At 44.6% G+C, this 24,158-nt stretch overlaps 1 pseudogene; it reads left to right on the forward strand.

Moving 5' to 3' along the window:
• Positions 1 to 24,158, forward strand: part of LOC139239490 (zinc finger protein 84-like) — a 219,205-nt pseudogene that overhangs the window by 141,445 nt on the left and 53,602 nt on the right.

Below are 24,158 nucleotides of genomic sequence, written 5' to 3' on the forward strand. Positions count from 1 at the left end.
TGAAATTTATAGGCAGTATCTATCCAACACTCACCTGTCACATAGTATCTGATAAAGAGAGAGACAGTTTCTAACCAACACTCACCTGTCACATAGTGTCAGAGAATGAGAGAGGCAGTATCGATCCAGCACTCATCCGTCACATAGTGTCAGAGAATGACAGAGGCAGAATCTATCCAACACTCACCCGTCACATATTGTCTGAGAATCACAGAGGCAGTATCTATCCTGCAATCACCTGTGATATATTGTCAGAGAATGAGAGAGGCAGTACCTATCCAACACTCACCTGTCACATAGTGTCAGTGAGTGAGAGGGGCAGTACCGATCCAAAACTCACCTGTCACACAGAGTCAGAGAATGAGAGAGGCAGTATCTATCCATCCCTCACCAGCACATAATATCAGCGAATGCGAGAGGCCATATCTATCCAACACTCACCTGTCAGACAGAGTCAGAGAATGAGAGAGGCAGTATCTATCCAACACTCACCTGTCACATAGTGCCGGACAATGTGAGAGGCAGCATGTAACCAACACTCACCGTCACATAGTGTCAGGGAATGAGAGAGGCATTATTATCCAACACTCACCTGTCACATAGGGTCAGAGAATGAGAGAGGCCACATTTTTCCAACACTCACCTGTAACATAAGTGTCAGAGAATGAGAATGACAGTATCTGTCCAACGCTCACCTGTCGCATCTTACCAGTAAATGAGAGAGGCAGTATCTATCCAAAACTCACCTGTCACATGGTGTCAGGGAATGAGAGTGGCATTATTATCGAACACTCACCTGTCACATAGGGTCAGAGAATGAGCGAGGCAGTATCTGTGGAACACTCACCTGTCACATTGAGTCAGGGAATGAGACAGGCAGTATCTATCCAACACTCACCTGTCACATTGCATCAGTGAATGAGATAGGCAGTATCTAACCAACACTCACCTGTCACATAGTATCAGAGAATGAGAGAGGCAATATCGATCCTAAACTCACCTGTCACATTGTATCAAGGAATGAGAGAGGCAGTATCTATCCAACACTGACCTCTCACATAGTGTCAGAGAAGGAGAGAGGCAGTATCTATCCAATACTCACCTCGCACATAGTATCAGAGAATGAGAGAGGCAGTATCTATCCAACAATCACCCGTCACATAGTTTCAGAGAATGACAGAGGCAGTATCAATCCAACACTCACCTGCCACATAGTGACCGAGAAAGAGAGAGGCAGTATCTTTCCAACACTCACCTGTCACATAGTTTCAGAGAATGAGAGAGGCAGTATCGATCCAGCACTCACTTGTTACATCGTGTCAGAGAATGAGACAGGCAGTATCTATGCAACACTCACCTGTCACTTGGTGTCAGAGAATGAGAGATGCAGCATCTATCCAACACTAACCTGTCACATAGTGTCAGAATGAGAGAGTCAGTATCTATCCAATAATCACCTGTCAGATAGTGTCAGAGAATGAGAGGGGCAGTATCTATCCAATACTCACCTGTCACATAGTGCCAGAGAATGAGAGAGGCAGTATCTGTCCAACAATCACCTGTCACATTGTATCAGAGAATGAGAGAGGCAGTATCTCTCCAACACTCACCTGTCACATTGAGTCAGAGAATGAGAGAGGCAGTATCTGTCGAACACTCACCTGTCACATAGTGTCAGGGAATGAGACAGGCAGTATCTATTCTACGCTCACCTGTAACATAGTATCAGTGAATGAGAGAGGCAGTATCTATCCAACACTGACCTGTCACATAGTATCTGTGAAGGTTAGAGGCAGTATCTATCCAACATTCACCTGTCACATAGTGTCATAGAATGAGTGAAGCATATCTATCCAACACTCACCCGTCACATAGTATCAGAGAATGAGAGAGGCAGTATTTATCCAACACTCAACTGTCACATAGTGTCCGAGAATGAGAGAGGTAGTATCTTTCCAACACTCACCTGTTACATAGTGTCAGAGAATGAGACAGGCAGTATCTGTCCAACAGTCACCTGTCACCTAGTGTCCGAGAATGAGAGAGGCAGTATCTTTCCGTCACTCACCTGTCACATAGTGTCAGAGAATGAGAGAGGCAGTATCGATCCAAAACTCATCTGTCACATCGTGTCAGAGAATGAGAGAGGCAGCATCTATCCAACACTCACCTGTCACAAAGTGTGAGAGAATGAGAGAGGCAGTATCTTTCCAACACTCACGTGTCACATAGTGTCAGTGAATGAGAGGGCCAGTATCTATCCAACACTCACCTGTCACACAATGTCAGAGAATGAGAGAGGCAATATCTGTGCAACACTCACCTGTCATTTGGAGTCAGAGAATGAGAGAGGCAGTATCTATCCAACACTCACCTGTCACATAGTATCAGAGAATGACAGAGGCATTATCTATACAACACTCAACTGTCACAGTATCAGAGAATGAGAGAAGAAGTATCTATCCAAAACTCTCCTGTCACAGTATCAGAGAATGCGAAAGGCAGCATCTATCCAACACTCACCTGTCACATAGTGTCAGAGAATGAGAGAGGCAGTACATATCCAACACTCACCTGTCACATAGTGTCAGTGAATGACAGTGGAAGTATCTATCCAACACTCACCTGTCACATAGTGTCAGAGAATGAGAGAGGCAGTAGCTATCCAACACTCACCTGTCACATAGTGTCAGAGAATGACAGAGGCATTATCTATACAACACTCAACTGTCACAGTATCAAAGAATGAGAGCAGCAGTATTTATCCAACACTCACCTGTCACATCGTGTCAGAGAATAAGAGAGGCAGTGTCTATCCAAAACTCTCCCGTCACAGTATCAGGGAATGCGAGAGGCAGTATCTATCCAACACTCACCTGTCACATAGTGTCAGAGAATGAGAGAGGCAGTACCTATCCAACACTCACCTGTCACATAGTGTCAGAGAATGAGAGAGGCAGTATCTCTCCTACACTCACCTGTCACACAGCATCAGTGAATGAGAGAGGCAGTATCTATCCAACAATCACCTGTCACAAAGTGTCAGAGAATGAGGGAGACACAATCTATCCAACACTCACCCATTGCATATTGTCAGAAAATCACAGAGGCAGTATCTATCCTGCACTCACCCGTCACTTAGTATCAGGGAATGAGAGAGGCAGTATCTATCCAACACTCACCTGTCACATAGTGTCAGAGAATGAGAGAGGCTGTACCAATCCAACACTCACCTGTCACAGCGCGTCAGAGAATGTGAGAGGGGGTATCTATCCAACATTCAGCTGTCACTTGGTGTCAGAGAATGAGAGAGGCAGCATCCATCCAACACTCACCTTTCACATAGTGTCAGAGAATGAGAGAGGCAGTACCTATCCAACACTCACCTGTCACATAGTGTCAGTGAATGAGAGAGGCATTATCGATCCAACATTCACCTGTCACATCGTGTCAGAGAATGAGACAGGCAGCATCTATCCAAAACTCACCTGTCACTTGGTGTCAGAGAATGAGAGAGGCAGCATCTATCCAACACTCACCTGTCACATAGTGTCAGAGAATGAGAGAGGCAGTAACTATCCAACACGAACCTGTCAAATTCTGTCAGTGAATGAGAGGGGCTGTATCTATCCAATACTCACCTGTCACACAGTGTCAGAGAATGAGAGAGGCAGTATCTATCCAACACTCACCTGTCACATAGTGTCAGAGAATGAGAGAGGCAGTATCTATCCCATACTCACCGTCACATAGTGTCAGGGAATGACAGAGGCATTATCTATCCAACACTCACCTGTCACAGTATCAGAGAATGAGAGTAGCAGTATTTATCCAACACTCACCTGTCACATCGTGTCAGAGAATAAGAGAGGCAGTATCGATCCAAATCTCGCCTGTCACATTTTACCAGAGATTGTGAGATGCAGTATCTATCCAACAGTCATCTGTCACATCGTTTCAGAGAATGACAGTGGAAGTATCTATCCAACACTCACTTGTCACAGTATAAGAGATTGATGGAGGCAGTATCTATCCAACACTCACCTGTCTCATTGAGTCAGAGAATGAGAGAGGCAGTATCTGTCGAACACTCACCTGTCACATAGTGTCAGGGAATGAGACAGGCAGTATCTATCCTACGCTCACCTGTCACAAAGTATCAGTGAATGAGAGAGACTGTATATATCCAACACTCACCTGTCACATAGTATCTGCGAAAGTTAGAGGCAGTATCTATCCAACACTCACCTGTCACATAGTATCAAAGAATGCGAGAAGCATTAACTATCCAGCACTCACCTGTCACATAGTGTCATACAATGAGAGAGACAGTATCTATCCAACACTCGTCACATAGTATCAGAGAATGAGAGAGGCAGTAACTATCCAACACCAACCTATCACATAGTGTCAGAGAATGAGAGAGGCAGTATCGATCCAAAACTCACCCGTTACATATTGTCGGAAAATCACAGAGGCAGTATTTATCCTGCACTCACCTGTCACATACTATCTGAGTAAGAGAGAGGCAGTATCTATCCAACACTCACATGTCACATAGTATCAGAGAATGAGAGAGGCAGTAACTATCCAACACTCACCTGTCACATAGTGTCAGAGAATGAGAGAGGCAGTATCTATCCAATACTCACCTGTCACAGTATCAGAGAATGAGAGAAGCAGTATTTATCCAACACTCACCTGTCACATCGTGTCAGAGAATAAGAGAGGCAGTATCGATCCAAATCTCGCCTGTCACATTTTACCAGAGATTGTGAGATGCAGTATCTATCCAACAGTCATCTGTCACATCGTTTCAGAGAATGACAGTGGAAGTATCTATCCAACACTCACTTGTCACAGTATAAGAGATTGATGGAGGCAGTATCTATCCAACAGTCAGCTGTCACATGGTGTCAGAGAATGAGAGTTACAGTATCTAACCAACGCTAACCTCTCACACATTATCAGTGAATGAGAGAGGCAGTATCTATCCAACACTCACCTGTCACATAGTATCTGTGAAATGTTAGAGGCAGTATCTATCCAACACTCACCTGTCACATACTATCTGAGCAAGAGAGAGGCAGTATCTATCCAACACTCACATGTCACATAGTATCAGAGAATGAGAGAGGCAGTAACTATCCAACACTCACCCGTCACATATTGTCAGAGAATGTCAGAGGCAGCATCCATCCAACACTCACCTGTCACATAGAGTCCAAGAATGAGAGAGGCAGTATCTTTCCAACACTTACCTGTCACATCGTGTCAGAGAATGAGAGAGGAAGTGTCGATCCAACACTCACCTGTTACATCGTGTCACAGAATGAGAGAGGCAGTATCTATCAAAACTCACCTGTCACATAGTGTCAGTGAATGAGAGAGGCAGTATCTGTCGGACACTCACCTGTCACATAGTATGTGAGAAATAGAAAGGCAGTATCTCCAACACTCACCTGTCTCATTGAGTCAGAGAATGAGAGAGGCAGTATCTGTCGAACACTCACCTGTCACATTGTATCTGAGAATGAGAGAAGCAATATCTATGCAACACTCGCATGTCACATAGTGCCAGAGAATGAGAGAAGCAGGATCTGTCCAACATTCACCTGTCACATTGCATCAAAGAATGAGAGAGGCAGTATCTCTCCAACACTCACCTGTCTCATTGAGTCAGAGAATGAGAGAGGCAGTATCTGTCGAACACTCATCTGTCACATAGTGTCAGGGAATGAGACAGGCAGTATCTATCCTACGCTCACCTGTCACAAAGTATCAGTGAATGAGAGAGGCAGTATATATACAACACTCACCTGTCACATAGTATCTGCGAAAGTTAGAGGCAGTATCTATCCAACACTCACCTGTCACATAGTATCAAAGAATGCGAGAAGCAGTAACTATCCAGCACTCACCTGTCACATAATGTCATACAATGAGAGAGGCAGTATCTATCCAACACTCGTCACATAGTATCAGAGAATGAGAGAGGTAGTAACTATCCATCACCAACCTATCACATAGTGTCAGAGAATGAGAGAGGCAGTATCGATCCAACACTCACCCGTTACATATTGTCGGAAAATCACAGAGGCAGTATCTATCCTGCACTCACCTGTCACATACTATCTGAGTAAGAGAGAGGCAGTATCTATCCAACACTCACATGTCACATAGTATCAGAGAATGATAGAGGCAGTAACTATCCAACACTCACCTGTCACATAGTGTCAGAGAATGACAGAGGCAGCATCTATCCAACACTCACCTGTCACATAGAGTCCAAGACTGAGAGAGGCAGTATCTTTCCAACACTCACCTGTCACATCGTGTCAGAGAATGAGAGAGGCAGTGTCGATCCAACACTCACCTGTTACATCGTGTCAAAGAATGAGTCAGGCAGTATCTATGCAACACTCACCTGTCACTTGGTGTCAGAGAATGAGAGAGGCAGTACCTATCCAACGCTCACCTGTCACACATTATCAGTGAATCAGAGAGGCAGTATCTATCCAACACTCACCTGTCACATAGTATCTGTGAAAGTTAGAGGCAGTATCTATCCAACACTCACCTGTCACATACTATCTGAGTTAGAGAGAGGATGTGTCTATCCAACACTCACCTGTAACACAGTATCAGAGAATGACAGAGGCAGCATCTTTCCAACACTCACCTGTCACATAGTGTCCGAGAATGAGAGAGGCAGTAGCTATCCAACACTCACCTGTCACATACTATCTGAGTTAGAGAGAGTCTGTGTCTATCCAACACTCACCTGTCACATAATGTCACAGAGTGAGACAGCCAGTATCTATCCAACAATCACCTGTCACCTAGTGTCTGAGAATGAGAGATGCAGTAACTATCCAAAAGCCACCTATCACTTAGTGTCAGAGAATGAGCGAGGCAGTAACGATCCAACACTCACCCGTTACATATTGTCGGAAAATCACAGAGGCAGTATCTATCCTGCACTCACGTGTCACATAGCAACTGGGAATGAGTGAGGCAGTATCTATCCAACACTCACCTGTCACATAGTGTCAGAGAATGAGAGAGGCTGTATCGATCCAACACTCACCTGTCACATCGTTTCAGAGAATGAGAGAGACGGTATATATCCAACACTCACCTGTCACTTGTTGTCAGAGAATGAGAGAGGCAGCACCTATCCAACTTTCACCTGTCACCTGGTGTCAGAGATTGAGAGAGGCAGTATCTATCAAAACTCACCTGTCACATAGTGTCAGTGAATGAGAGGGGCAGTATCTATCCATTACTCACCTGTCACATTGTATCTGAGAATGAGAGAAGCAATATCTATCCAACACTCGCCTGTCACATAGTGTCAGAGAATGAAAGTTACAGTATCTATCCAACGCTCACCTGTCACACATTATCAGTGAATCAGAGAGGCAATATCTATCCAACACTCACCTGTCACATACTATCTGAGTTAGAGAGAGGCTGTGTCTATCCAACACTCACCTGTAACATAGTATCAGAGAATGACAGAGGCAGTATCTATCCAACACTCACCTGTCACATCGTGTCAGAGAATGAGAGAGGCAGCATGTATCCAACACTCACCTGTCACATAGTGCCAGAGAATGAGAGAGGCAGTATCTATCCAACACTCACCTGTCACATCGTGTCAGTGAATGAGAGTGGCAGTACCTATCCCATACTCACCTGTCACACAGTGTCAGAGAATGACAGAGGCAGTATCTATCCAACACTCACCTGTCACATTGTATCTGATAATGAGAGAAGCAGTAACAACCCAACACTCACCGGTCACATAGTGTCAGAGAATGAGAGAGGCAGTATCTGTCCAACACTCACCTGTCACATATTGTCAGAGAATGAGATAGACAGTATCTATCCAACACTCACCTGTCACATAGTGTCAGTGAATGACAGAGACATTATCTATACAACACTCAACTCTCACAGTATCAGAGAAGGAGAGAAGCAGTATTTATCCAACAATCACCTGTCACATCGTGTCAGAGAATAAGAGAGGCAGCATCTATCCAAAACTCTCCTGTCACTTTGTATCAGAGAATGCCATAGGCAGTATCTACCCAACAGTCACCTGTCACATAGTTTCAGAGAATGAGAGAGGCAATATCTATCCAACACTCACCTGTCACATAGTGTCAGAGAATGAGAGAGGCAGTATCTATCCAACACTCAACTGTCACATAGTGTCAGAGAATGAGAGAGGCAGTATCGATCCAAAACTCACCTGTCACATAGTGTCAGAGAATGACAGAGGCATTATCTATACAACACTCAACTGTCACAATATCAGAGAATGAGAGAAGCAGTATTTATCCAGCATTCACCTGTCACCTCGTGTCAGAGAATAAGAGAGGCAGTATCTGTCCAAAACTCTCCTGCCACATTGTATCAGAGAATGCGAGAGGCAGTATCTATCCAACTGTCACTTGTCATATAGTTTCAGAGAATGACAGTGGAAGTAGCTATCCAACATTCACCTGTCACATAGTGTCAGGGAATGAGAGAGGCAATATCTATCCAACACTCACCTGTCATTTAGTGTCTGAGCACGAGCGAGGCAGTATCTATCCAACACTCACCTGTCACACAGTATCAGAGAATGAGAGTGGCAGTATCTCTCCTACACTCACCTGTCACATATCATCAGTGAATGAGAGAGGCAGTATCTATCCAGCACTCACCTGTCACATAGTGTCAGAGAATGAGTGAGGCTCTATCGATCCAACACTCACCTCTCACAACGTGTCAGAGAATGAGAGAGGGGATATCTATCCAACACTCACATAGAAACATAGAAACATAGAAAATAGGTGCAGGAGTAGGCCATTCGGCCCTTCTAGCCTGCACCGCCATTCAATGAGTTCATGGCTGAACATGAAACTTCAGTACCCCATTCCTGCTTTCTCACCATACCCCTTGATTCCCCTCGTAGTCAGGACTTCATCTAACTCCTTTTTGAATATATTTAGTGAATTGGCCTCAACAACTTTCTGTGGTAGAGAATTCCACAGGTTCACCACTCTCTGGGTGAAGAAATTCCTCCTCATCTCGGTCCTAAATGGCTTCCCCCTTATCCTTAGACTCTGTCCCCTGGTTCTGGACATCCCCAACATTGGGAACATTCTTCCTGCATCTAACCTGTCTAACCCCGTCAGAATTTTAAACGTTTCTATGAGGTCCCCTCTCATTCTTCTGAACTCCAGTGAATACAAGCCCAGTTGATCCAGTCTTTCTTGATAGGTCAGTCCCGCCATCCCGGGAATCAGTCTGGTGAACCTTCGCTGCACTCCCTCAATAGCAAGAATATCCTTCCTCAGGTTAGGAGACCAAAACTGTACACAATAGTGCAGGTGTGGCCTCACCAAGGCCCTGTACAATTGTAGCAACACCTCCCTGCCCTTGTACTCAAATCCCCTCGCTATGAAGGCCAACATGCCATTTGCTTTCTTAACCGCCTGCTGTACCTGCATGCCAACCTTCAATGACTGATGTACCATGACACCCAGGTCTCTTTGCACCTGCCCTTTTCCTAATCTGTCACCATTCAGATAATAGTCTGTCTCTCTGTTTTTACCACCAAAGTGGATAACCTCACATTTATCCACATTATCTGCCATGCATTTGCCCACTCACCTAACCTATCCAAGTCGCTCTGCAGCCTCATAGAATCCTCCTTGCAGCTCACACTGCCACCCAACTTAGTGTCATCCGCAAATTTGGAGATACTACATTTAATCCCCTCGTCTAAATCATTAATGTACAGTGTAAACAGCTGGGGCCCCAGCACAGAACCTTGTGGTACCCCACTAGTCACTGCCTGCCATTCTGAAAAGTCCCCATTTACTCCTACTCTTTGCTTCCTGTCTGACAACCAGTTCTCAATCCATGTCAGCACACTACCCCCAATCCCATGTGCTTTAACTTTGCATATTAATCTCTTGTGTGGGACCTTGTCGAAAGCCTTCTGAAAGTCCAAATATACCACATCAACTGGTTCTCCCTTGTCCACTCTACTGGAAACATCCTCAAAAAATTCCAGAAGATTTGTCAAGCATGATTTCCCTTTCACAAATCCATGCTGACTTGGACCTATCATATTACCTCTTTCCAAATGTACTGCGATGATATCCTTAATAATTGATTCCATCATTTTACCAACTACCGATGTCAGGCTGACCGGTCTGTAATTCCCTGTTTTCTCTCTCCCTCCTTTTTTAAAAAGTGGGGTTACATTGGCTACCCTCCACTCCATAGGAACTGATCTAGAGTCAATGGAATGTTGGAAAATGACTGTCAATGCATCCACTATTTCCAAGGCCACCTCCCTAAGTACTCTGGGATGCAGTCCATCGGGCCCTGGGGATTTATCGGCCTTCAATCCCATCAATTTCCCCAACACAATTTCCCGACTAATAAGGATTTCCCTCAGTTCCTCCTCCTTACTAGACCCTCCGACCCCTTTTATATCCGGAAGGTTGTGTGTGTCCTCCTCAGTGAATACCGAACCAAAGTACTTGTTCAATTGGTCCGCCATTTCTTTGTTCCCCGTTATGACTTCCCCTGATTCTGACTGCCGGGGACCTACGTTTGTCTTTACTAACCTTTTTCTCTTTACATATCTATAGAAACTTTTGCAATCCGTCTTAATGTTCCCTGCAAGCTTCTTCTCGTACTCCATTTTCCCTGCCCTAACCAAACCCTTTGTCCTCCTCTGCTCAGTTCTAAATTTCTCCCAGTCCCCGGGTTCTCTGCTATTTCTGGCCAATTTGTATGCCACTTCCTTGGCTTTAATGCTATCCCTGATTTCCCTTGATAGCCACGGTTGAGCCACCTTCCCTTTTTAATTTTTACGACAGACAGGAATGTACAATTGTTGTAGTTCATCCATGCGGTCTCTAAATGTCTGCCATTGCCCATCCACAGTCAACCCCTTCAGTATCATTCGCCAATCTATCCTAGCCAATTCACGCCTCATACCTTCAAAGTTACCCTACTTTAAGTTCTGGACCATGGTCTCTGAATTAACTGTTTCATTCTCCATCCTAATGCAGAATTCCACCATATTATGGTCACTCTTCCCCAAGGGGCCTCGCACAACGAGATTGCTTATTAATCCTCTCTCATTACACAACACCCAGTCTAAGATGGCCTCCCCCCTAGTTGGTTCCTCGACATATTGGTCTAAAAAACCATCCCTTATGCACTCCAGGAAATCCTCCTCTACCGTATTGCTTCCAGTTTGGTTAACCCAATCTATGTGCATATTAAAGTCACCCATTATAACTGCTGCACCTTTATTGCACGCACCCCTAATTTCATGTTTGATGACCTCCCCAGCATCACTACTACTGTTTGGAGGTCTGTACACAACTCCCACTAACGTTTTTTGTCCTTTGGTATTCTGCAGCTCTACCCATATAGATTCCACATCATCCAAGCTAATGTGCTTCCGAACTATTGCCTTAATTTGCTCCTTAACCAGCAATGCTACCCCACCTCCTTTTCCTTTTATTCTATCTTTCCTGAATGTTGAATACCCCTGGATGTTGAGTTCCCAGCCCTGATCATCCTGGAGCCACGTCTCCGTAATCCCAATCACATCATATTTGTTAACATCTATTTGCACAGTTAATTCATCCACTTTATTGCGGATACTCCTTGCATTAAGACACGAAGCCTTCAGGCTTGTTCTTTTAACACCCTTTGTCCTTTTAGAATTTTGCTGTACAGTGGCCCTTTTTGTTCTTTGCCTTGGGTTTCTCTGCCCTCCACTTTTCGTCATCTCCTTTCTGTCTTTTGCTTTTGCCTCCTTTTTGTTTCCCTCTGTCTCCCTGAATTGGTTCCCATCCCCCTGCTATATCAGTTTAAATCCTCCCCAACAGCACTAGCAAACACTCCCCCTAGGACATTGGTTCCGGTCCTGCCCAGGTGCAGACCGTCCGGTTTGTACTGGTCCCACCTCCCCCAGAACCGGTTCCAATGCCCCAGGAATTTGAATCCCTCCCTGTTGCACCACTGCTCAAGCCACGTATTCATCTGCGCTATCCTGCGATTCCTACTCTGAATATCACGTGGCACTGGTAGCAATCCCGAGATTACTACTTTTGACGTCCTACTTTTTAATTTAGCTCCTAGCTCCTTAAATTCGTTTCGTAGGACCTCATCCCTCTTTTTACCTATGTCGTTGGTACCAATATGCACCACGACAACTGGCTGCTCTCCCTCCTATTTTAGAATGTCCTGCACCCGCTCCGAGACATCCTTGACCCTTGCACCAGGGAGGCAACATACCATCCTGGAGTCTCGGTTGCGGCCGCAGAAACGCCTATCTATTCCCCTCACCATTGAATCCCCAATCACTATTGCTCTCCCACTCTTTTTCCTGCCCTCCTGTGCAGCAGAGCCAGCCACGGTGCCATGAACTTGGCTGCTGCTGCCCTCCCCTGATGAGTCAGCCCCCTCAACAGTACCCAAAGCTGAGTATCTGTTTTGAAGGGGGATGACCGCAGGGGACCCCTGCACTACCTTCCTTGCACTGCTCTTCCTGTTGGTCTTCCATTCCCTATCTGGCTGTGGACCCTTTCCCTGTGGTACGACCAACTCGCTACTCGTGATACTCACGTCATTCTCAGCATCGTGGATGCTCCAGAGTGAATCCACCCTCAGCTCCAACTCCGCAACGCGGTCTGTCAGGAGCTGGAGGCGGATACACTTCCATCACACGTAATCGTCAGGGACACCGGAAGTGTCCCTGAGATCCCACATGGTACAGGAGGAGCATAACACCCGACCGAGCTGTCACTTAGTGTCAGAGAATGAGAGAGGCAGCATCCATCCAACACTCACCTTTCACATAGTGTCAGAGAATGAGAGAGGCATTACCTATCCAACACTCACCTGTCACATCGTGTCAGTGAATGAGAGAGGCAGTATCGATCCAACACTCACCTGTCACACAGAGTCAGAGAATGAGAGAGGCAGTATCTATCCAACACTCACCTGTCATATAGTACCAGAGAATGAGAGAGGCCGTATCTATCTAACACTCAGCTGTCACATAGTTTCAGAGAATGAGAGTGTCTGTATCTATCCAACACTCACCTGTCACATAGTGTCAGAGTATGAGTGTTACAGTATCTAACCAACGCTCACCTGTCACACATTAGCAGTGAATGAGATAGGCAGCATCTATCCAACACTCACCTGTCACATAATGTCAGAGAATGAGAGAGGCAGTATCAATCCAACACTCACCTGTCACATTGTGTCAGTGATTGAGAGGGGCAGTATCTATCCAATACTCACCTGTCACACAGTGTCAGAGAATGAGAGAGGCAGTATCTATCCAATACTCATCTGTCACATAGAGTCAGAGAATGACAGAGGCAGTATCTATCCAACACTCATCTGTCACATCGTGTCAGAGATTGACAGAGGCAGTATCTATCCAACACTCACCTGTCACATTGTATCTGATAATGAGATAAGCAGTATCTATCCAAAGCTCACCTGTCACAGTCGGAGAATGAGAGAGGCATTATCTATCCAACACTCACCTGTCACATAGTGTCATAGAATGAGTGAGGCATATCTATCAATCTCTCACCTGCAACATAGTATCAGAGAATGAGAGAGGCCGTATCTATCCAACACTCAACTGTCACATAGTTTCAGAGAATGAGAGTGGCCGTATCTATCCAACACTCACCGGTCACATAGTATCAGAGAATGAGAGCGGCAGTATCTGTCAAACACTCACATCTCACACATTATCAGTGAATGAGAGAGGCAGTATCTTTCCAACACTCACCTGTCACATACTGTCAGAGAATGAGAGAGGCAGTATCGATTCAACACTCTGTCACATCGTGTCAGAGAATGAGAGAGGCAGCATCTATCCAACACTCACCTGTCACTTGTTGTCAGAGAATGAGAGGGGCAGTATCTATCCAATACTCACCTGTCACACAGTGTCAGAGAATGAGAGAGGCAGTATCTATCCAATACTCATCTGTCACATATAGTCAGAGAATGACAGAGGCAGTATCTATCCAACACTCTTCTGTCACATAGTGTCAGAGAATGACAGAGGTAGTATCTATCCAACACTCACCTGTCACATTGTATCTGATAATGAGATAAGCAGTATCTATCCAAAACTCACCTGTCACATAGTGTCAGAGAATGAGAGTGTCTTTATCTATCCAACACTCACCTGTCACATAGTGTCAGAGTATGAGTGTTACAGTATCTAACCAACGCTCACCTGTCACACATTATCAGTGAATGAGATAGGCAGCATCTATCCAACACTCACCTGTCACATAATGTCAGAGAATGAGAGAGGCAGTATCAATCCAACACTCACCTGTCATATTGTGTTAGTGACTGAGAGGGGCAGTATCTATCCAATACTCACCTGTCACATAGTGTCAGAGAATGACAGAGGCAGTATCTATCCAACACTCACCTGTCACATTGTATCTGATAATGAGATAAGCAGTATCAATCCAAAACTCACCTGTCACATAGTGTCGGAGAATGAGAGAGGCATTATCTATCCAACACTCACCTGCAACATAGTATCAGAGAATGAGGGAGGCCGTATCTATCCAACACTCAACTGTCACATAGTTTCAGAGAATGAGAGTGGCCGTATCTATCCAACACTCACTGGTCACATAGTATCAGAGAATGAGAGCGGCAGTATCTGTCAAACACTCACATCTCACACATTATCAGTGAATGAGAGAGGCAGTATATTTCCAACACTCACCTGTCACATACTGTCAGAGAATGAGAGAGGCAGTACCGATCCAACACAAACCTGTCACATCGTGTCAGAGAATGAGAGAGGCAGCATCTATCCAACACTCACCTGTCACTTGGTGTCAGAGAATGAGAGAGGCAGCATCTATCCAACACTCACGTGTCACATAATGTCAGAGAATGAGAGAGGCAGTATCAATCCAACACTCACCTGTCACATTGTGTCAGTGACTGAGAGGGGCAGTATCTATCCAATACTCACCTGTCACATAGTGTCAGAGTACGAGTGTTACAGTATTTAACCAACGCTCACCTGTCACACATTATCAGTGAATGAGATAGGCAGCATCTATCCAACACTCACCTGTCACATAATGTCAGAGAATGAGAAAAGCAGTATCAATCCAACACTCACCTGTCACATTGTGTCAGTGACTGAGAGGGGCAGTATCTATCCAATACTCACCTGTCACACAGTGTCAGAGAATGAGAGAGGTAGTATCTATCCAATACTCATCTGTCACATAGAGTCAGAGAATGACAGAGGCAGTATCTATCCAACACTCATCTGTCACATAGTGTCAGAGATTGACAGAGGCAGTATCTATCCAACACTCACCTGTCACATTGTATCTGATAATGAGATAAGCAGTATCTATCCAAAACTCACCTGTCACATAGTGTCGGAGAATGAGAGAGGCATTATCTATCCAACACTCACCTGTCACATAGTGTCATAGAATGAGTGAGGCATATCTATCAATCTCTCACCTGCAACATAGTATCAGAGAATGAGAGAGGCTGTATCTATCCAACACTCAACTGTCACATAGTTTCAGAGAATGAGAGTGGCCGTATCTATCCAACACTCACCGGTCACAGAGTATCAGAGAATGAGAGCGGCAGTATCTGTCAAACACTCACATCTCACACATTATCAGTGAATGAGAGAGGCAGTATCTTTCCAACACTCACCTGTCACATACTGTCAGAGAATGAGAGAGGCAGTATCGATTCAACACTCTGTCACATCGTGTCAGAGAATGAGAGAGGCAGCATCTATCCAACACTCACCTGTCACTTGTTGTCAGAGAATGAGAGGGGCAGTATCTATCCAATACTCACCTGTCACACAGTGTCAGAGAATGAGAGAGGCAGTATCTATCCAATACTCATCTGTCACATATAGTCAGAGAATGACAGAGGCAGTATCTATCCAACACTCTTCTGTCACATAGTGTCAGAGAATGACAGAGGTAGTATCTATCCAACACTCACCTGTCACATTGTATCTGATAATGAGATAAGCAGTATCTATCCAAAACTCACCTGTCACATAGTGTCAGAGAATGAGAGTGTCTTTATCTATCCAACACTCACCTGTCACATAGTGTCAGAGTATGAGTGTTACAGTATCTAACCAACGCTCACCTGTCACACATTATCAGTGAATGAGATAGGCAGCATCTATCCAACACTCACCTGTCACATAATGTCAGAGAATGAGAGAGGCAGTATCAATCCAACACTCACCTGTCATATTGTGTTAGTGACTGAGAGGGGCAGTATCTATCCAATACTCACCTGTCACATAGTGTCAGAGAATGACAGAGGCAGTATCTATCCAACACTCACCTGTCACATTGTATCTGATAATGAGATAAGCAGTATCAATCCAAAACTCACCTGTCACATAGTGTCGGAGAATGAGAGAGGCATTATCTATCCAACACTCACCTGCAACATAGTATCAGAGAATGAGGGAGGCCGTATCTATCCAACACTCAACTGTCACATAGTTTCAGAGAATGAGAGTGGCCGTATCTATCCAACACTCACTGGTCACATAGTATCAGAGAATGAGAGCGGCAGTATCTGTCAAACACTCACATCTCACACATTATCAGTGAATGAGAGAGGCAGTATATTTCCAACACTCACCTGTCACATACTGTCAGAGAATGAGAGAGGCAGTACCGATCCAACACAAACCTGTCACATCGTGTCAGAGAATGAGAGAGGCAGCATCTATCCAACACTCACCTGTCACTTGGTGTCAGAGAATGAGAGAGGCAGCATCTATCCAACACTCACGTGTCACATAATGTCAGAGAATGAGAGAGGCAGTATCAATCCAACACTCACCTGTCACATTGTGTCAGTGACTGAGAGGGGCAGTATCTATCCAATACTCACCTGTCACATAGTGTCAGAGTACGAGTGTTACAGTATTTAACCAACGCTCACCTGTCACACATTATCAGTGAATGAGATAGGCAGCATCTATCCAACACTCACCTGTCACATAATGTCAGAGAATGAGAAAAGCAGTATCAATCCAACACTCACCTGTCACATTGTGTCAGTGACTGAGAGGGGCAGTATCTATCCAATACTCACCTGTCACACAGTGTCAGAGAATGAGAGAGGTAGTATCTATCCAATACTCATCTGTCACATAGAGTCAGAGAATGACAGAGGCAGTATCTATCCAACACTCATCTGTCACATAGTGTCAGAGATTGACAGAGGCAGTATCTATCCAACACTCACCTGTCACATTGTATCTGATAATGAGATAAGCAGTATCTATCCAAAACTCACCTGTCACATAGTGTCGGAGAATGAGAGAGGCATTATCTATCCAACACTCACCTGTCACATAGTGTCATAGAATGAGTGAGGCATATCTATCAATCTCTCACCTGCAACATAGTATCAGAGAATGAGAGAGGCTGTATCTATCCAACACTCAACTGTCACATAGTTTCAGAGAATGAGAGTGGCCGTATCTATCCAACACTCACCGGTCACAGAGTATCAGAGAATGAGAGCGGCAGTATCTGTCAAACACTCACATCTCACACATTATCAGTGAATGAGAGAGGCAGTATCTTTCCAACACTCACCTGTCACATACTGTCAGAGAATGAGAGAGGCAGTATCGATTCAACACTCTGTCACATCGTGTCAGAGAATGAGAGAGGCAGCATCTATCCAACACTCACCTGTCACTTGGTGTCAGAGAATGAGAGGGGCAGTATCTATCCAATTCTCACCTGTCACACAGTGTCAGAGAATGAGAGAGGCAGTATCTATCCAATACTCATCTGTCACATATAGTCAGAGAATGACAGAGGCAGTATCTATCCAACACTCATCTGTCACATAGTGTCAGAGAATGACAGAGGCAGTATCTATCCAACACTCACCTGTCACATTGTATCTGATAATGAGATAAGCAGTATCTATCCAAAACTCACCTGTCACATAGTGTCAGAGTATGAGTGTTACAGTATCTAACCAACGCTCACCTGTCACACATTATCAGTGAATGAGATAGGCAGCATCTATCCTGCACTCACCTGTCACATAATGTCAGAGAATGAGAGAGGCAGTATCAATCCAACACTCACCTGTCACATTGCGTTAGTGACTGAGAGGGGCAGTATCTATCCAATACTCACCTGTCACATAGTGTCAGAGAATGACAGAGGCAGTATCTATCCAACACTCACCTGTCACATTGTATCTGATAATGAGATAAGCAGTATCAATCCAAAACTCACCTGTCACATAGTGTCGGAGAATGAGAGAGGCATTATCTATTCAACACTCACCTGTCACATAGTGTCATAGAATGAGTGTGGCATATCTATCAATCTCTCACCTGCAACATAGTATCAGAGAATGAGAGAGGCCGTATCTATCCAACACTCAACTGTCACATAGTTTCAGAGAATGAGAGTGGCCGTATCTATCCAACACTCACCGGTCACATAGTATCAGAGAATGAGAGCGGCAGTATCTGTCAAACACTCACATCTCACACATTATCAGTGAATGAGAGAGGCAGTATATTTCCAACACTCACCTGTCACATACTGTCAGAGAATGAGAGAGGCAGTATCGATCCAACACTAACCTGTCACATCGTGTCAGAGAATGAGAGAGGCAGCATCTATCCAACACTCACCTGTCACTTGGTGTCAGAGAATGAGAGAGGCAGCATCTATCCAACACTCACGTGTCACATAATGTCAGAGAATGAGAGAGGCAGTATCAATCCAACACTCACCTGTCACATTGTGTCAGTGACTGAGAGGGGCAGTATCTATCCAATACTCACCTGTCACACAGTGTCAGAGAATGAGAGAGGCAGTATCTATCCAATACTCATCTGTCACACAGTGTCAGAGAATGAGAGAGGCAGTATCTATCCAATACTCATCTGTCACATAGTGTCAGAGAATGACAGAGGCAGTATATATCCAACACTCACCTGTCATATTGTATCTGATAATGAGATAAGCAGTAACTATCCAAAACACACCTGTCACATAGTGTCACAGAATGAGAGAGGCATTATCTATCCAACACTCACCTATCACATAGTGTCAGAGAATGAGAGAGGCAGTTTCTTTCCAACACTCAACTGTCACATAGTGTCAGAGAATGACAGAGGCATTATCTATCAAACATTCACCTGCCACAGTATCAGAGAATGAGAGAAGCAGTATTTATACAACACTCACCTGTCACATCGTGTCAGAGAATAAGAGAGGCAGTATCTATCCAAAACTCTCCTGCCACATTGTATCAGTGAATGCGAGAGGCAGTATCTATCCAACTGTCACCTGTCATATAGTTTCAGAGAATGACAGTGGAAGTATCTATCCAACATTCACCTGAGACATAGTGTCTGAGCACGAGCGATGCAGTATCTATCCAACACTCACCTGTCACATAGTATCAGAGAATGGGAGTGGCAGTATCTCTCCTACACTCACCTGACACATGTCATCAGTGAATGAGAGAGGCAGTATCTATCCAACACTCACCTGTCACATAGTGTCAGAGAATGAGTGAGGCTGTATCGATCCAACACTCACCTGTCACAACGTGTCAGAGAATGAGAGATGGGATATCTATCCAACACTCACCTGTCACTTGGTACCAGAGAATGAGAGAGGCAGCATCCATCCAACACTCACCTTTCACATAGTGTCAGAGAATGAGAGAGGCATTACCTATCCAACACTCACCTGTCACATCGTGTCAGTGAATGAGAGAGGCAGTATCGATCCAACACTCACCTGTCACACAGAGTCAGAGAATCAGAGAGGCAGTATCTATCCAACACTCACCTGTCACATAGTATCAGGGAAGGAGAGAGGCCGTATCTATCTAACACTCAGCTGTCACATAGTTTCAGAGAATGAGAGTGTCTGTATCTATCCAACAGTCACCTGTCACAAAGTGTCAGAGTATGAGTGTTACAGTATCTTACCAACGCTCACCTGTCACACATTATCAGTGAATGACAGAGGCAGTATCTATCCAACACTCACCTGTCATGTCGTGTCCGAGAATGAGAGTGGCAGTATATTTCCAACACTCACCTGTCACATCGTGTCAGAGAATGAGAGAGGCACTATCGATCCAACACTCACCTGTCACATCGTGTCAGAGAATGAGAGAGGCAGCATCTATCCAACACTCACCTGTCACTTGGTGTCAGAGAATGAGAGAGGCAGCATCTATCCAACACTAACCTGTCACATAATGTCAGAGAATGAGAGAGGCAGTATCAATCCAACACTCACCTGTCACATTGTTTCAGTGACTGAGAGGGGCAGTATCTATCCAATACTCACCTATCACACAGTGTCAGAGAATGAGATAGGCAGTATCTATCCAATACTCATCTGTCACATAGAGTCAGAGAATGACAGAGGCAGTATCTATCCAACACTCATCTGTCACTTAGTGTCAGAGAATGATAGAGGCAGTATCTATCCAACACTCACCTGTCACATTGTATCTGATAATGAGAAAAGCAGTATCTATCCAAAGCTCACCTGTCACATAGTGTCAGAGAATGAGAGAGGCATTACCTATCAAACACTCACCTGTCACATAGTGTCATAGAATGAGTGAGGCATATCTATCAATCTCTCAACTGTCACATAGTTTCAGAGAATGAGAGTGGCCGTATCTATCCAACACTCACCGGTCACATAGTGTCAGAGAATGAGAGCGGCAGTATCTGTCAAACACTCACAACTCACACATTATCAGTGAATGAGAGAGGCAGTATCTTTCCAACACTCACCTGTCACATACTGTCAGAGAATGAGAGAGGCAGTATCGATCCAACACTCACCTGTCACATCGTGTCAGAGAATGAGAGAGGCAGCATCTATCCAACACTCACCAGTCACTTGGTGTCAGAGAATGAAAGAGTCAGCATCTATCCAACACTCACCTGTCACATAATGTAAGAGAATGAGAGCGGCAGTATCAATCCAACACTCACCTGTCACATTGTGTCAGTGACTGAGAGGGGAAGTATCTATGCAATACTCACCTGTCACACAGTGTCAGAGAATGAGAGAGGCAGTATCTATCTAACACTCACCTGTCACATAGAGTCAGAGAATGACAGAGGCAGTATCAATCCAACACTCCTCTGTCACATGGGGTCAGAGAATGAGATAAGCAGTATCTATCCAAAACTCACCTGTCACATAGTGTCAGAGAATGAGAGAGGCATTATCTATCCAACACTGACCTGTCACATAGTGTCAGAGAATGAGAGAGGCAGTATCTATCCAACACTCAACTGTCACATAGTGTCAGAGAATGACAGAGGCAATATCTATCAAACACTCACCTGTCACAGTATCAGAGAATGAGAGAAGCAGTATTTATACAACACTCACCTGTCACATCGTGTCAGAGAATAAGAGAGGCAGTATCTATCTAAAACTCGCCTGTCACATTGTATCAGAGAATGCGAGAGGCAGTATCTATCCAACAGTCATCTGTCACATAGTTTCAGAGAATGACAGTGGAAGTATCTATCCAACACTCACTTATCACAGTATCAGAGAATGATTGAGGCAGTATCTATCCAACAGTCAGCTGTCACATAGTGTCAGCGAATGAGAGTTACAGTATCTAACCAACGCTCACCTCTCACACATTATCAGTGAATGAGATAGGCAGTAACTATCCAACACTCACCTGTCACATAGTATCTGTGAAAGTTAGAGGCAGTATCTATCCAACACTCACCTGTCACATACTATCTGAGTAAGAGAGAGGCAGTATCTATCCAAAACTCACATGTCACATAGTATCAGAGAATGAGAGAGGCATTAACTATCCAACACTCACCTGTCATATAGTGTCAGAGAATGAGAGAGGCAGTATCTATCCAGCACTCACCCGTCAAATAGGGTCAGAGAATGACAGAGGCAGCATCTATGCAACACTCACCTGTCACATAGAGTCCAAAAATGGGAGAGGCAGTATCTTTCCAACACTCACCTGTCACATAGTGTCAGAGAATGAGAGAGGCAGTGTCGATCCAACACTCACCTGTTACATCGTGTCAAAGAATGAGTCAGGCAGTATCTTTGCAACACTCACCTGTCACTTGGTGTCACAGAATGAGAGAGGCAGTAACTATCCAACACTCAACTGTCTTATAGTGCCATAGAATGAGAGAGGCAGTATCTATCCAACACTCACCGGTCACATAGTGTCAGGGAATGACAGAGGCTGTATCTATCCAAAACTCACCTGTCACATAGTGTCAGAGAATGAGAGTTACAGTATGTATCCAACGCTCACCTGTCACACATTATCAGTGAATCAGAGAGGCATTATCTATCCAACACTCACCTGTCACATAGTATCTGAGTAAGAGAGAGGCAGTATCTATCCAACACTCACATGTCACATAGTATCAGAGAATGAGTCAGGCAGTATCTATGCAACACTCACCTGTCAGTTGGTGTCAGAGAATGAGAGAGGCAGCATCTATCCAACTTCCACCTGTCACATGGTGTCAGAGATTGAGAGAGGCAGTATCTATCAAAACTCACCTGTCACATAGTGTCAGTGAATGAGAGAGGCAGTATCTGTCGGACACTCACCTGTCACATAGTATGTGAGAAATAGAGAGGCAGTATCTCTCCAACACTCACCTGTCTCATTGAGTCAGAGAATGAGAGAGGCAGTATCTGTCGAACACTCACCTGTCACATTGTATCTGAGAATGAGAGAAGCAATATCTATCCAACACTCGCATGTCACATAGTGCCAGAGAATGAGAGAAGCAGGATCTGTCCAACATTCACCTGTCACATTTTATCAAAGAATGAGAGAGGCAGTATCTCTCCAACACTCACCTGTATCATTGAGTCAGAGAATGAGAGAGGCAGTATCTGTCGAATACTCACCTGTCACATAGTGTCAGGGAATGAGAAAGGCAGTATCTATCCTACGCTCACCTGTCACAAAGTATCAGTGAATGAGAGAGGTAGTATATATCCAACATTCACCTGTCACATAGTATCTGCGAAAGTTAGAGGCAGTATCTATCCAACACTCACCCGTCACATAGTATCAGAGAATGAGAGAAGCAGTAACTATCCAGCACTGACCTGTCACATAGTGTCATACAATGATAGAGGCAGTATCTTTCCAACACTCACCTGTCACATAGTATCTGTGAAAGTTAGAGGCAGTATCTATCCAACACTCGTCACATAGTATCAGAGAATGAGAGAGGCAGTAACTATCCAACACCCACCTATCACATAGTGTCAGAGAATGAGAGAGGCAGTATCGTTCCAACACTCACCCGTTACATATTGTCGGAAAATCACAGAGGCAGTATCTATCCTGCACTCACCTGTCACATACTATCTGAGTAAGAGAGAGGCAGTATCTATCCAACACTCACATGTCACATAGTATCAGAGAATGAGAGAGGCAGTAACTATCCAACACTCACCTATCACATAGTGTCAGAGAATGAGAGAGGCAGTATCTATCCAACACTCACCCGTCACATAGTGTCAGAGAATGACAGAGGCAGCATTTATCCAACACTCACCTGTCACATAGAGTCCAAGACTGAGAGAGGCAGTTTCTTTCCAACACTCACCTGTCACATCGTGTCAGAGAATGAGAGAGGCAGTATCTATGCAACACTCACCTGTCAATTGGTGTCAGAGAATGAGAGAGGCAGCACCTATCCAACTTTCACCTGTCACATGTTGTCAGAGATTGAGAGAGGCAGTATCTCTCAAAACTCACCTGTCACACAGTGTCAGTGAATGAGAGGGGCAGTATCTATCCAATACTCACCAGTCACATTGTATCTGAGAATGAGAGAAGCAATATCTATCCAACACTCGCCTGTCACATAGTGTCAGAGAATGAGAGTTACAGTATCTATCCAACGCTCACCTGCCACACATTATCAGTGAATCAGAGAGGCAGTATCTATCCAACACTCACCTGTCACATAGTATCTGTGAAAGTTAGAGGCAGTA

Source organism: Pristiophorus japonicus, chromosome 27, assembly GCF_044704955.1.
Source record: "Pristiophorus japonicus isolate sPriJap1 chromosome 27, sPriJap1.hap1, whole genome shotgun sequence".
NCBI classification, from domain to species: Eukaryota; Metazoa; Chordata; class Chondrichthyes; family Pristiophoridae; genus Pristiophorus; species Pristiophorus japonicus.